At 44.2% G+C, this 12,560-nt stretch overlaps 1 protein-coding gene across 1 annotated transcript in view; it reads right to left on the bottom strand.

Annotated features, from left to right (window-relative positions):
* The window catches only part of LOC311138743 (NACHT, LRR and PYD domains-containing protein 12-like), a gene marked incomplete at its 5' end in the record, with an annotated part of 452,061 nt that overhangs the window by 312,070 nt on the left and 127,431 nt on the right, over positions 1–12,560 (bottom strand). The gene's annotated exons all lie outside the window — the stretch shown is intronic.

The following is a 12,560-nucleotide window of genomic DNA, read 5'->3' as shown; positions in this document are numbered from 1 at the left end:
TGGGGCGCGTCGCTGCACAGCTATTTTCAGGTCTTTCCAGAGATGTTCGATCGGGTTCAAGTCTGGGCTCGGCTGGGAAACTCAAGGACATTCAGAGACTTGTCCCGAAGCCACTCATGCATTGTCTTGGCTGTGTGCTTAGGGTTGTTGTCCTGTTGGAAGGTGAACCTTCGGCCCAGTCTGAGGTCCTGAGCACTCTGGAGCAGGTTTTCATCAAGGATCTCTCTGTACTTTGCTCCATTCGTCTTTCCCTCGATCCTGACTAGTCTCCCAGTCCCTGCCGCTGAAAAACATCCCCACAGCATGATGCTGCCAGCACCATGCTTCACCGTAAGGATGGTGCCAGGTTTCCTAAAGACGTGATGCTTGGCATTCAGGCCAAAGAGTTCAATCTTGGTTTCATCAGGCCAAATAATCTTGTTTCTCATGGTCTGAGAGTCCTTTAGGTGCCTTTTGGCAAACTCCACGCGGGATGTCATGTGCCTTTTACTGAGGAGTGGCTTCCGTCTGGACACTGCCATAAAGGCCTGATTGGTGGAGTGCTGCAGAGATGGTTGTCTTTCTGGAAGGTTCTCCCATCACCACAGAGGAACTCTGCAAGTCTATCAGAGTGACCATCGGGTTCTTGGTCACCTCCCTGACCAAGGCCCTTCTCCCCCGATTGCTCAGTTTGGCTGAGCGGCCAGCTCTAGGAAGAGGCTTGGTGGTTCCAAACTTGTTACATTTAAGAATGATGGAGGCCACTGTGTTCTTTGGAACCTTTAATGCTGCAGAAATTTTTTGGTACCCTTCCCCAGATCTGTGCCTCGACACAATCCTGTCTCGGAGCTCTACGGACAATTCCTTCGACCTCATTGCTAGGTTTTTTCTCTGACATGCACTGTCAACTGTGGGACCTTATATAGACAGGTGTATGCTTTTCCAAATCATGTCCAATCAGTTGAATTTACCACAGGTGGACTCCAATCAAGTTGTAGAAACATCTCAAGGATGATCAATGGAAACAGGATGCACTTGAGCTCAATTTCGAGTCTCATAGCAAAGGTTCTGAATACTTATGTAATTTAGGTATTTCAGTTGTAAAAAAAAATCTATTGCGTGTAGATTGATGAGGAAAATGTTTTATTTAATCACTTTTTTGAATAAGGCTGTAATGTAACAAAATGTGGAGAAGTGGTCTGAATACTTTCCGACTGCACTGTATATTTGGGCTTGATGTGACAAATCTGAACTGCCCACTTCATGCAAATCCATTTTCAGCTTACATTTAGTTTCAGGGCTGTATTTTATTGGAATGTCATCACCCACCATCATGGCATTGTTTATTAATCAGAAACCGCTGCAAAGTTATTCCTCATTGAGATTGTCCACTTGGCCACCTAAGTCATGAAGCAAATTAAAATGGGGGGGTGCAACTAAAGGCATCAGCTAAAGAAAATTCAAGGAACTTATAGTCACATGTAATTTGCGGCGTTCATGAGCGAAGTCATTGTATAATTTCACTTCCCCTGTGAGAACCATGAGCATGGGCTGATTTGGCTTTGATGTACCCCAGCCAATCCTGCCAGCAGTCTACCTACTGTACCAAAGGTTGCACTGTGTCCATTACAATGTCGAAAAATGCATAACAGCTATCTTTCAATAGTCATCCATATTACCGGAGCTTCATCTTATTATTTCTAACTGTTTTTATGGCAGATTCGTGGCCACAATTTGTGGAAGATGCCATAACTTTGGAGATAATGATAGGTGGCGACGTCAAAGACAGGCCCGTGGTTTCCTTCTGTGGTGAAGTTTTCCCTAAATCAATGCTTATGACAAATCCAGCTCCAGAACCAGCCATAGAGCTACAGTAGCTAATCTTTTGAATACGGTGGTAACAGATAACATTTAGCTAGCTAGATAAGGTTAGCTAGCTAGCTAGATAAGGTTAGCTAGCTAGCTAGATAAGGTTAGCTAGCTAGCTAGATAAGGTTAGCTAGCTAGCTAGATAAGGTTAGCTAGCTAGCTAGATAAGGTTAGCTAGCTAGCTAGATAAGGTTAGCTAGCTAGCTAGATAAGGTTAGCTAGCTAGCTAGATAAGGTTAGCTAGCTAGCTAGATAAGGTTAGCTAGCTAGCTAGCTTGATAATGCTAGCTAACTACACTGACAGCTGTCAGTGCCCTACTTGTTGATGATTAAGTCGAAATAGTGGCAGCAACTTCCTCTGGGGGGGGGGGGGGGGGGTCCTTTAAGTTCCCCAGAATGGGATCATCTATAGCAGAGAGGAAGAGGCGAAGTGAGAGGTTTCACTCTCGCCAAATACTTTCCAAAATAAGCCAATGCGTTTCTATAGGCTTATTTTGAATCTAAGCTTGTCGCCTGCCTTCCCGCCTTCGGGACAACGACTCTCATTGTTAGGGCGGAGACATGAGCGTCTCGTCATTATATACCGGGCTCCCGAGTGGCTCAGCGGTCTAAGGCACTGCATCTCAAGGCTTGAGGCGTCACTACAGACCCCCTGGTTTGATTCCAGGCTGTATCACAACCGGCCGTGATTTGGGAGTCCCATAGGGCGGTGCCCAGCGTCGTCCGGGTTTGGCCGGTGTAGGCCGTCATTGTAAATAAGAATTTGTTCTTAACTGACTTGCCTAGTTAAATAAAGGTTAAATAAAAATAAAATATAGATCTTTGTCTATAGGTTGCCGACCCAGCAGCACTAGTTTAATGTATATGTTAGTGTTTCCCAATCCTGGTTTTTTTCTTGCCCTAGCACTACCACACCTGATTCAACGAATCACTTGATGATGAGTTGATTAGTTGAATCAAGTATGTCAGTGCTAGGGCAAAGAAACTAAATGTTTCCCAATCCCCAGGACCAGGATTGGGAAACACTGGTGATGCTCAGAACCTAGGTGGATGGAACCTAATCCATGTTTACGTTTTTTGTTTATTGTATGTATAGTAAGTAATAATAATATGCCATTTAGCAGATGCTTTTATCCAAAGCTACTTATAGTCATGCGCGCATACATTTCTTTTTGTGTGTATGGGTGGTCCCGGGGATCGAACCCACTACCTTGGCATTACAAGCGCCGTGCTCTACCAGCTGAGCTACAGAGGACCACAATGCTCATATTAATGTCAGTCATTTTGCATATTAAGAATTATTTAAATGTAAACGTGACTGTGAAAATGAATTGAATGAATTAAATACTTTTCATGGCCTAGTACGTACTGTTTGTGAATGACTACTACTAACAACTACTGTAGAAACATGACAAAGTTGGCTGCTGTCTTGGCTGCTGATAAAGAAAATCCAGGAATTATAGGTTGGGAGGCCATTTCAGCTCCGTCAATTCTGGAGAAGGGCTGAGTTTCAAGTCTTGGATTGGAGCAATGCCCTATCAGGGCTATTCAATGTTGGTCCTGGAGGGCCAAATCACTTCTGGTTTTCATCTTCTCCTTCTAATCAGGGACTGATTCAAACCTGGGACACCAGGTGAGTGCAATTAAAAACCAGAAGTGTTTTGGTCCTCCAGGACCGGAATTGAACAGCCCTGCGGCCTAGTTGAATGAGAATATGGTATACATTTACCAACCAGATATAGGACTGAATCCAATTCCCTTGAATTGACAGCAGTCACTGGTGGTGGTAGTGTTAAGGAGGAATTGACTCGAAGCTTTGCAGGTAAAAAAGAAAGAGAAAACCCTGTGCACACTATTGCGTCTACAGCCAGATGCTGGTTTTGGCAGTAGCAATGGTGTAAACAAAAAACACACTGCAGGCACATTTTTTTTAATGAAATCTATGGATCAACATGTTGCCATCAGCCTATAAACAACAATGCAACAAATGAATTGGTTCTGTGTTGTGATTTTCCCTGTGAGTATAACTCTGTGTATATCATTCATTGAGCATGCATGAGCTGCCATGGACACACAGCTGCTCCAACCTAATACGATTTCGAAGTGATTTGGGTAGATACTGTGATATCAAAAAGCACCCATGGAGCTCCACTCCATATCTTCCTCGATCAGAACATATTTGTTAACTGTTTTCACCAGAGAAATTGCTCCCCAGACAGATGACATAATCCATAGTCAATTGTGATTTAAAAAAAAAAGGAATTAGGTTATAACAATGGGATACAAGATACACGATAATATTTTTTTTACTGCAAATCATTTCCTTTCAAAGACATTCATATTTCATCATAATTCCGTGTGGCTTTCGTGCATCAATCACCCCTGCGGAAACGGATACTAACGCTATCGAGGCCACCACGTGTAGGCTTTAAGTGTCCACAGAGTAAAGGGGATTTTTGTTATTTTTCAGCTCTGAATTTACAGCCCCCTGCACTGACCGCAAAAGACCTGAACTGCGATTCTGCGGATGGCATTTAAGCAGGCGTCTTTTGCCTATTATTTTCACCTGTTGATTTATTTGCGGGGAAGGTTATAAATGTCTACGTCGGGTTATAACGCTGGATTAGAACTCCAATAACATAATATTCCGTCAGCGATATGTGAATGTAGCCTAGTGAAGCTATAAGGGGTCGGTGAGGTTTCAATGCAGACCGTCTGGGGGACATAAGTCCCTAGAATGTCCAAGGGGGACAGGGACCTTTTTATTGACATTTAGGGGGGAAGAGTAGGAGGGCCGGGGGCGGCCGCTTAGGCTAAAATACCTTTGTAGTCTACAAAAGTGAAAGTAATGTCAAAATGCGCGCTTGTACGACGTCAAGAGCAGACACAAGGTAAGGGGTGATTTTCGATCTAATTCTGTTTTGCCATGACAAAATCTTTGTAATTCAATAGGTTATGGTCTAGTTAATAATAATATTTTACTCAGCCTAACTGTAAAAGCCTATTATACCAGCGGTAGGCATTTAGGCAACTAGATTCAGACGCAGGACGATTTTTGTTGGAGCAGATGATCGGGCGAATACTTGTGAACAGATTTCCTAAATTAAACTAATTTTTAGCTGAATTCCTGGTGATTGTACAGTCTTTTTTTATTATTTATTTTTATACCAAAAACTAAAATACAAACGTTTGGGGGTGATTTTTTTTAATTTATTTTTTTGTGGATAAATTCCCATGTACAGAATAAAAATGTAAACTCTACTGATGTGAAAATTGAGCTTTACACTCATTGGCACATGCACTCTAGCTCTGTCGTAGCCGGCCGCGACCGGGAGACCCATGGGGCGGCGCACAATTGGCCCAGCGTCGTCCAGGGTAGTGGAGGGAATGGCCGGCAGGGATGTAGCTCAGTTGGTAGAGCATGGAGTTTGCAACGCCAGGGTTTTGGGTTCGATTCCCACGGGGGGGCAGTATGAAAAAACAATAATAATAAATAAATAAAAATGTATGCACTCACTAACTGTAAATCGCTCTGGATAAGAGCATCTGCTAAATGACTAAAATGTAAAATGTAGCCAACAGCTAGCAGATACAGTGCGGGTACATGGGGATGGGCAACTGGCCCCATGCCCCTCTTTCGTAGGTCCGCAGACCAATTTCACAATAAAAAAAATATAATAACAATTGTAACTCACTCGGGGTCTGAATTTAGTGTTGACATTTAGAATAATAGAATACACAATGTGCAATTTGGTTGTGCATCAGCAGTCACTCAATTAGCCCATGTCAGCAAAAAAATAATGTATTGGTAAATTAGTCCAGCTTTCTAAACTTGTAGTTAGCATGGTCGAATTACCATGATCATTAGTTATCATATTAAAAACAGAAAACATTTGTCTCCATCCTATGGTAATATGTGTAGAATTGCAGGACATTAGCTGTAAAACTGCAAATTTTTCATAAATTCATAATTTAGGCCTATTTAATCTGTAGCTTTACTGAATGCTTTCCCGAGTCGTAGTCGGAGGACCACACACGGTCATCGCGTGACACCAATTTTACTTCGATATGATGGTTATTATATTAATATCATTAACCAGGTTTCCATCCACAGTTTTTATGCAAGTAAAGTCATATGTATACAAAAAAAATCACGACAGTTGTGATGGAAACAGGAAGTTTTCGTTCAATTTTATAAATGCAGACAGATCATTTGTTCGTTCGACATGGTGGAATCTTTTTGTGTCTGTAAAATTAATTATGTGAGAAATGGCGGTGGAAATTCCTTTATGCGAAAATATTGATATAATAACCAAAATATCGAAGTAAACTAGGAGTCGCGCGATGATATGGTGTGTGGTACCCCCACTAAGACTAGGAAACCATACCGTTTTATTAGGCTACAGATTAAATAAATTATGGACTTCAAAGGGCGGTGAAAGTGTATGGTGATGAACTTGATGCTCCTTTCCAATAAAAATAACTTATTCTGGTGACATGATGATCGACGCTTGACTGCTGTTAGACAAATACAAATATTCTCTATTTTAACCATAATACATTCATAATGTAGACCAGCCTATCCACCCACTGGGCACACCACCTTATTTCAACATGGAAATGTGGGTAATATTTAGTTGTGATGTTGATCAATGAGATTTCAACATTTATTCACCCACTCAAAAAGAAAGCCAACAGTTATTTTTTAATTTCGGTAGTATGGAGTATGAAAACTATACTCGATTTAATCAACTACATTTTGAGAACAAATATGCCGTGTTCGAGAGGATCAAAACCGTAATGTAGGCTATCATGGGTAAATTGTGACTGACTGACTGATCTACAAATAATAATGAGTCGTTATTTATGATGCAAAGTTAATTGTAGATCAGTCAGTCAGCAGTCACCTGCACTCTAGGCTGCAATGTCAAACAAGCACATAGTGGCGGTGAGGAGGAGTCGTCCACTGTGTCCGAAAGCGAATTCACCATACATTTTCTGTATTCAGGCTTCACTCAAACATCGTTTTAAGCTTTGTTTTACTATTGACAGTTAAAGCTGATTTCGGGATTTTATATTGATTTGTTCTCAAATATATGTCATTTGATTTATTAGTTTCAGTCTCTGAATTGTTTAATCAAACTTTAAGCCACCAGCTCCTGATATTGGGACATAAAACTTGTCTCCTGAATTAGCCCAGTATGCATGTGCGCCCTCCTGGCGCGGGCGCACATGCGCACTAGGCCTGAGCTAGTTTTTCCCAAGAAAATAGCAACGAAGGTTATGTATGTAACCACGGTTATGTGAGCTATTGGATCACTCCAAAATGGTATCCTTCTGCGTGGCAGGAAACATTCAGATTTAAGAATTTCAGATTAGTCCCATGTATAATATATAATATAATATGCCATTTAGCAGACGCTTTTATCCAAAGCGACTTACAGTCATGTGTGCATACATTTTTACGTATGGGTGGTCCCAGGGATCGAACCAACTACCCTGGCGTTACAAGCGCCGTGCTCTACCAGCTGAGCTACAGAGGACCACGTACAGGGTAGTGCTGCGGCTGACCCACTTAAATACCTGCCGCCACACTACTTCCACCTCGTGTCCTTTTCGAGGCGCCGTAGATCACCGACAAAGAGGATTGGAGTGATCCAATAGCTTACATAACCGTGGTTACATACGTAACCTTCGTTATGTAGCACTATATTGAATCACTCCAATATGGTATCACAATACCAGATTAATCGGTGAACTAGGAAAGGGCCAGACAGAGAGCAAAGTCCCGTAGGACTGAACTCAGGGCAGTCATAGTTGTTATGTCCCTCCGTCCCCACTCAGGGAAGCGGAGGCAACAGCCAGCACAGCCGTTCCGACCTCATTGGCGGGGGCAACAATGACTCTATAGTACCTACGATGTAGCTACTCCTCTAGTAGAATGCGCCACTATAGCAGATGGCAGAGGCCGGCTGGCCAGCCGATATCCTGTAGTAATAGTGTCCACAATCCAATGTGAGAGTCTTTGTATCGATAGGCTCTGGCCCAGAACTCTCTCACCATAGCCATAGCAAACAAATAGCCGATCAGACTGTCGTATTGCCTGTGTCTTTGTAATGTAAGTGTCCAAGGCCCTGACCCGGACAGAGCATACTTGGGGGGGAAAAAACACCCAGCTCACCCGCAGCCGTGGGAGGAGCATATGAGGACAAATGTAAGGTCCGGTTAACATGTCTGTCAAACAGGACCGGCAAGAATGAAGGGTTAAGACGGAGGGTGACACTCCTCTTGACAGGACCCATTCTGAAAAACATTCAGTGCTCACTGAAAAGTCATGAAGTTCACTCACCCTCTTAGTGGAGGTAATAGCCAACAGGAATGCCACCTTAATGGATAGGTGCTTCAAAGTCATTGACTCTAGGGGCTCGAGGGCGGCTTAGCAAGCGCTGACAGCACCATGTCAATGTTCCAGTTTGGCACCGAGCGGGCCATTGCTGGACACAGACGTCGAACTCCCTTCATAAATTTGGAGAGCAATGGGTAGCCAGCCATGGGTCTCTCTTGGCCTTCGTCATGGCATGCTGAGATAGACGCTAAATACACTCTCAATGTGAATGCCGCTCGGCCCGCAGCGAGCAGTGACTGTGAAAACCGTAAAACCGTTTGCACATATGGCTCTCAAACCAGGTACAGAATATGCTCCACCACATTTGATTTGACGCATTGGTGGAAGAAACCATGGCGCTCTGCAACATGTTCACCACATTGTCCTGCAGGCCTAGACTGGTCCACTAACACCTTTCAGAGGCCAAGCCCAAAGCTGGAGGCGGTGCGGGTCCGGATGCCACAGTGTCCCCCCAGCCTGAAGAGAAGGTCAGGCCTTAGGGATAGATCCATGGGGTCCCCGAGAGGAGAGACAACAGAAGGCTGAACCATGTTGGTCTCAGCCAGCAAGGAGCTATCAAGAGCAGCTGGTGGCCAATCAAGATGACCCTGTCTAGCGTAGTTGTGATCAGGGGAAATGGTGGGAAAGCGTAAAGCGGCGTTGCCAGCTAATCGTGTGCAAGGGCGTCCAGACCCATAGGGTCCGACATCGAGAACCATCTGGGGCAATGAGTGTTCTCCTGAAATGCAAACAGGTCCACCTGTGCTCTCCCAAACCTATCCCAAAGCTGTAGCACCACCTGAGGGTGTGGACTCTAGTCCCACTCCCAGCGGGCCGTCTCTCGAGAGCATGTCCGCTGCATTGTTCAGGACCCCGGGGATAAGTGTTGCTTGCAGCGATGCCAAGCAGGTCTGGGCCCATGGCAAGAGCTCCCAAGCCATTTGATCAGGAAATGCTGGCCTACCAGGTAGGGCTGGAACTGTTGAAGAGTTACGCGAACCACCCTGAGCTCCAGCACATTGATGTGTTGACCACTCCATGGGGGGGGGGATCCAGCGGTCATCTGCCTCTGAACACGGCACCTCAACCCGTCAGAGAGGCTTCAGTGCACACCAGCTCTCTACCGTGGACTCTGATCAGGCTCACCCCCTTTAACAGGAAGGAGCGGGATAGCCACATCGATAGGGTCCTCAAACATGGACTCATCACCAACAGTTGACTGTATCTGTTTTGGGTGCCGGCCATGGGAGTTGAACCATGGGAGTTGAACCATCGCTGGAGTGGCCTGATGGAGAATGCCCAGCGGAACCAACAGTGAAGCCATCGTCAGTAGGCCGAGTAACTGTTGGCAATAACACTGACATGGCTCGTCAGAGCCAGAAACAGTTGAGGTAGGATAGGATTTTGTTACTCTCACCTGAGGGAGACGTGCCCTCATGAGAGTCAAGTCTATGGATATCCCGAGGTAGATAATTTAGGGTGAGGCCCAGAACTCAAATGGGGTTCAAGAGGGTCCTCGTGTCCGTTGTGGCCTGATCCCTAGATGGGGCAGACTATCCAATCGTCCAGGTAAGGCAGTCTCTACCCCAGTAGAATGTGCCACCACAGCAAAAGGCAAAGGCCGGCGGGCCAGCCGAAATGCTGCAGTAACAGTGTCCACCATGCAATGTGAGAGTCCGGTTGGATAGACCCTGGCCCAAAACTCTCTCACCATAGTTAACGAAAACTGATAAAGCTTTCGTATTGCCTGTGTCTGTGAAAAGTGTCCATTGCCCTAGCCGGGCAAAACACACTGGGGGAAGCCCCTATTTCACCTGCAACAGCAAGAGGGGTGTGTATAGACAACTAATGGCCGGTTAACGTGTCTGTCAGACAGAACCCTTGGCCAGAATGAGGGGTTTGGATGTACAGTACCAGTCAAAACTTTGGACACACTTACTCAGTCAAGGGTTTTTCTTTTCTTTTTACTATTTTCTACATTGTAGAATAATAGTGAAGACATCAAAACTATGAAATAACACATGGAATCATGTAGTAACCAAAAAGTGTTAAACAAATCAAAATATATTTTAGATTCTTCAAAGTAGCCACCATTTGCCTTGATGACAGCTTTGCACACTCTTGGCATTCTCTCAACCAGCTTCAAGAGGAATGCTTTTCCAACAGTCTTGAATGAGTTCCCACATAGGCTGAGCACTTGTTGGCTGCTTTTCCTTCACTCTGCGGTCCAACTCATCCCAAACCATCTCAATTGGGTTGAAGTCAGGTGATTGTGGAAGCCAGGTCATCTGATGCAGCACTTCATCACCCGCCTTCTTGGTCAAATAGCCCTTACACTGCTTGGAGGTGTGTTTTGGGTCATTGTCCTGTTGAAAAACAAATGATAGTGGGACTAAGCGCAAACCAGATGGGATGGCGTATCGCTGCAGAATGCTGTGGTAGCCATGCTGGTTAAGTGTGTCTTGAATTCTAAATAAATCACTGACAGTGTCACAAGCAAAGCACCCCCACACCATCACACCTCCTCCTCCATGCTTCATGGTGGGAACCACACATGCGGAGATCATCCGTTCACCTACTCTGCGTCTCACAAAGACACGGCGGTTGGAACCAAAAATCTCAAATTTGGACTCATCAGACCAAAGGACAGATTTCACCCGGTCTAATGTCCATTGCTCATGTTTCTTGGCCCAAGCAAGTCTCTTCTTATTGGTGTCCTTTAGTAGTGGTTTCTTTGCAGCAATTCGACCATAAAGGTCTGATTCACGCAGTCTCCTCTGAACAGTTGATGTTGAGATGTGTCTGTTACTTGAACTCTGTGAAGCATTTATTTGGGCTGCAATTTCTGAGGCTGGTAACTCTAATGAACTTATCCTCTGCAGCAGAGGTAACTCTGGGTCTTCCTTTCCTGTGGCGGTCCTCATGAGAGCCAGTTTCATCATAGCGCTTGATGTTTTGTGCGACTGCACTTGAAGAAACTTTCAAAGTTCTTCAAATGTTCCTTATTGGCTGATCTAAAAGTAATGATGGACTGTTGTTTCTCTTTGCTTATTTGAGCTGTTCTTGCCATAATATGGACTTGGTCTTTTACCAAATAGTCGTTTTTATTTTCTTATTTGAGCTGTTCTTGCCATAATATGGACTTGGTCTTTTACCAAATAGGGCTATATTCTGTATACCACCCCTACCTTGTCACAACACAACTGATTGGCTCAAACGCAATAAGAAGGAAAGAAATTCCACAAATTAAATTTTAACAAGGCACACCTGTTAATTGAAATGCATTCCAGGTGACTACCTCATGAAGCTGGTTGAGAGAATGCCAAGAGTGTGCAAAGCTGTTATCAAGGCAAAGGATGGCTACATATATTTTGATTTTTTTAACACTTTTTGGTTACTACATGATTCCATGTGTTATTTCATAGTTTTGATGTCTTCACTATTATTATACAATGTAGAAAATAGTAAAAAACCCTTGAATGAGTAGGTGTGTCCAAACTTTTGACTGGTACTGTAGGTTGACACTCCTTCATCTGAAGTCATTCGGAAACATTCAGTCAACCAGGGCGTCGACACTAGAAGACCCTGAGACATTTGCCGCGCCAGAACAATAGCGGTGGCCAGCATCGGAATTGGAGTTCGTAGCCTTCCATCACTGAATTCAGTGCCCATGGGGACTCCACTTGCCTCTCTCAGTTTGGCCTTTGGGCCTGTGAGAAGCTGCCAATGCCAGCGGCAAGTACCTCAGGGTGACTGCAGAGTGCCACCCTTAGACGCAGTCCGCTCCCTGTGGGCAGGGACACCTCGCATTTCTGAAGGCGAAAAGCCATACTGGAAATGGTAGTTTCTCTTTGTGGGAAGAAGAGATGGGTAGTGTATACCCTGCAGTATAACACATTAATATGGCAACTCCAGCTTCACACTGTGTAAGACCAGCAGTGTAATCTAGCTGTTATGTGAGTTTCTATGGGAAACTAGGATAGTTACTGTATGTACTGTAAACTAATGTAACAAAAGTATAGGAAACCCAGCAATATACTGAAACCCTCAGTGTAAAAAAATAAAATAAAATGTTGTCACATACACGTGTTTAGCAGATGTTATTGTGGGTGTAGCGAAATGCTTGTGGTTCTAGCTCCGACAGTGCCGTAATATCTAACAACTAATATCTAACAATTTCACAACACATACCCAACGATTAATGCTCATTTTCTGTGTAGAGTATTCACACCAACAGTGGACGAATCATGTTCAATGAGAATGTGGAGAAATCCTTTATCCGCGTGCTCAAGAGTGACATCTAGTGGTCAATACAGCTAGGTTTAAA

Source organism: Coregonus lavaretus (assembly GCF_964263955.1).
Source record: "Coregonus lavaretus genome assembly, chromosome: 2".
Taxonomy (NCBI): Eukaryota; Metazoa; Chordata; class Actinopteri; order Salmoniformes; family Salmonidae; genus Coregonus; species Coregonus lavaretus.
The sequence above is the reverse complement of the archived record's forward strand: the minus strand, read 5'-3'. Positions and strand labels throughout refer to the sequence as shown.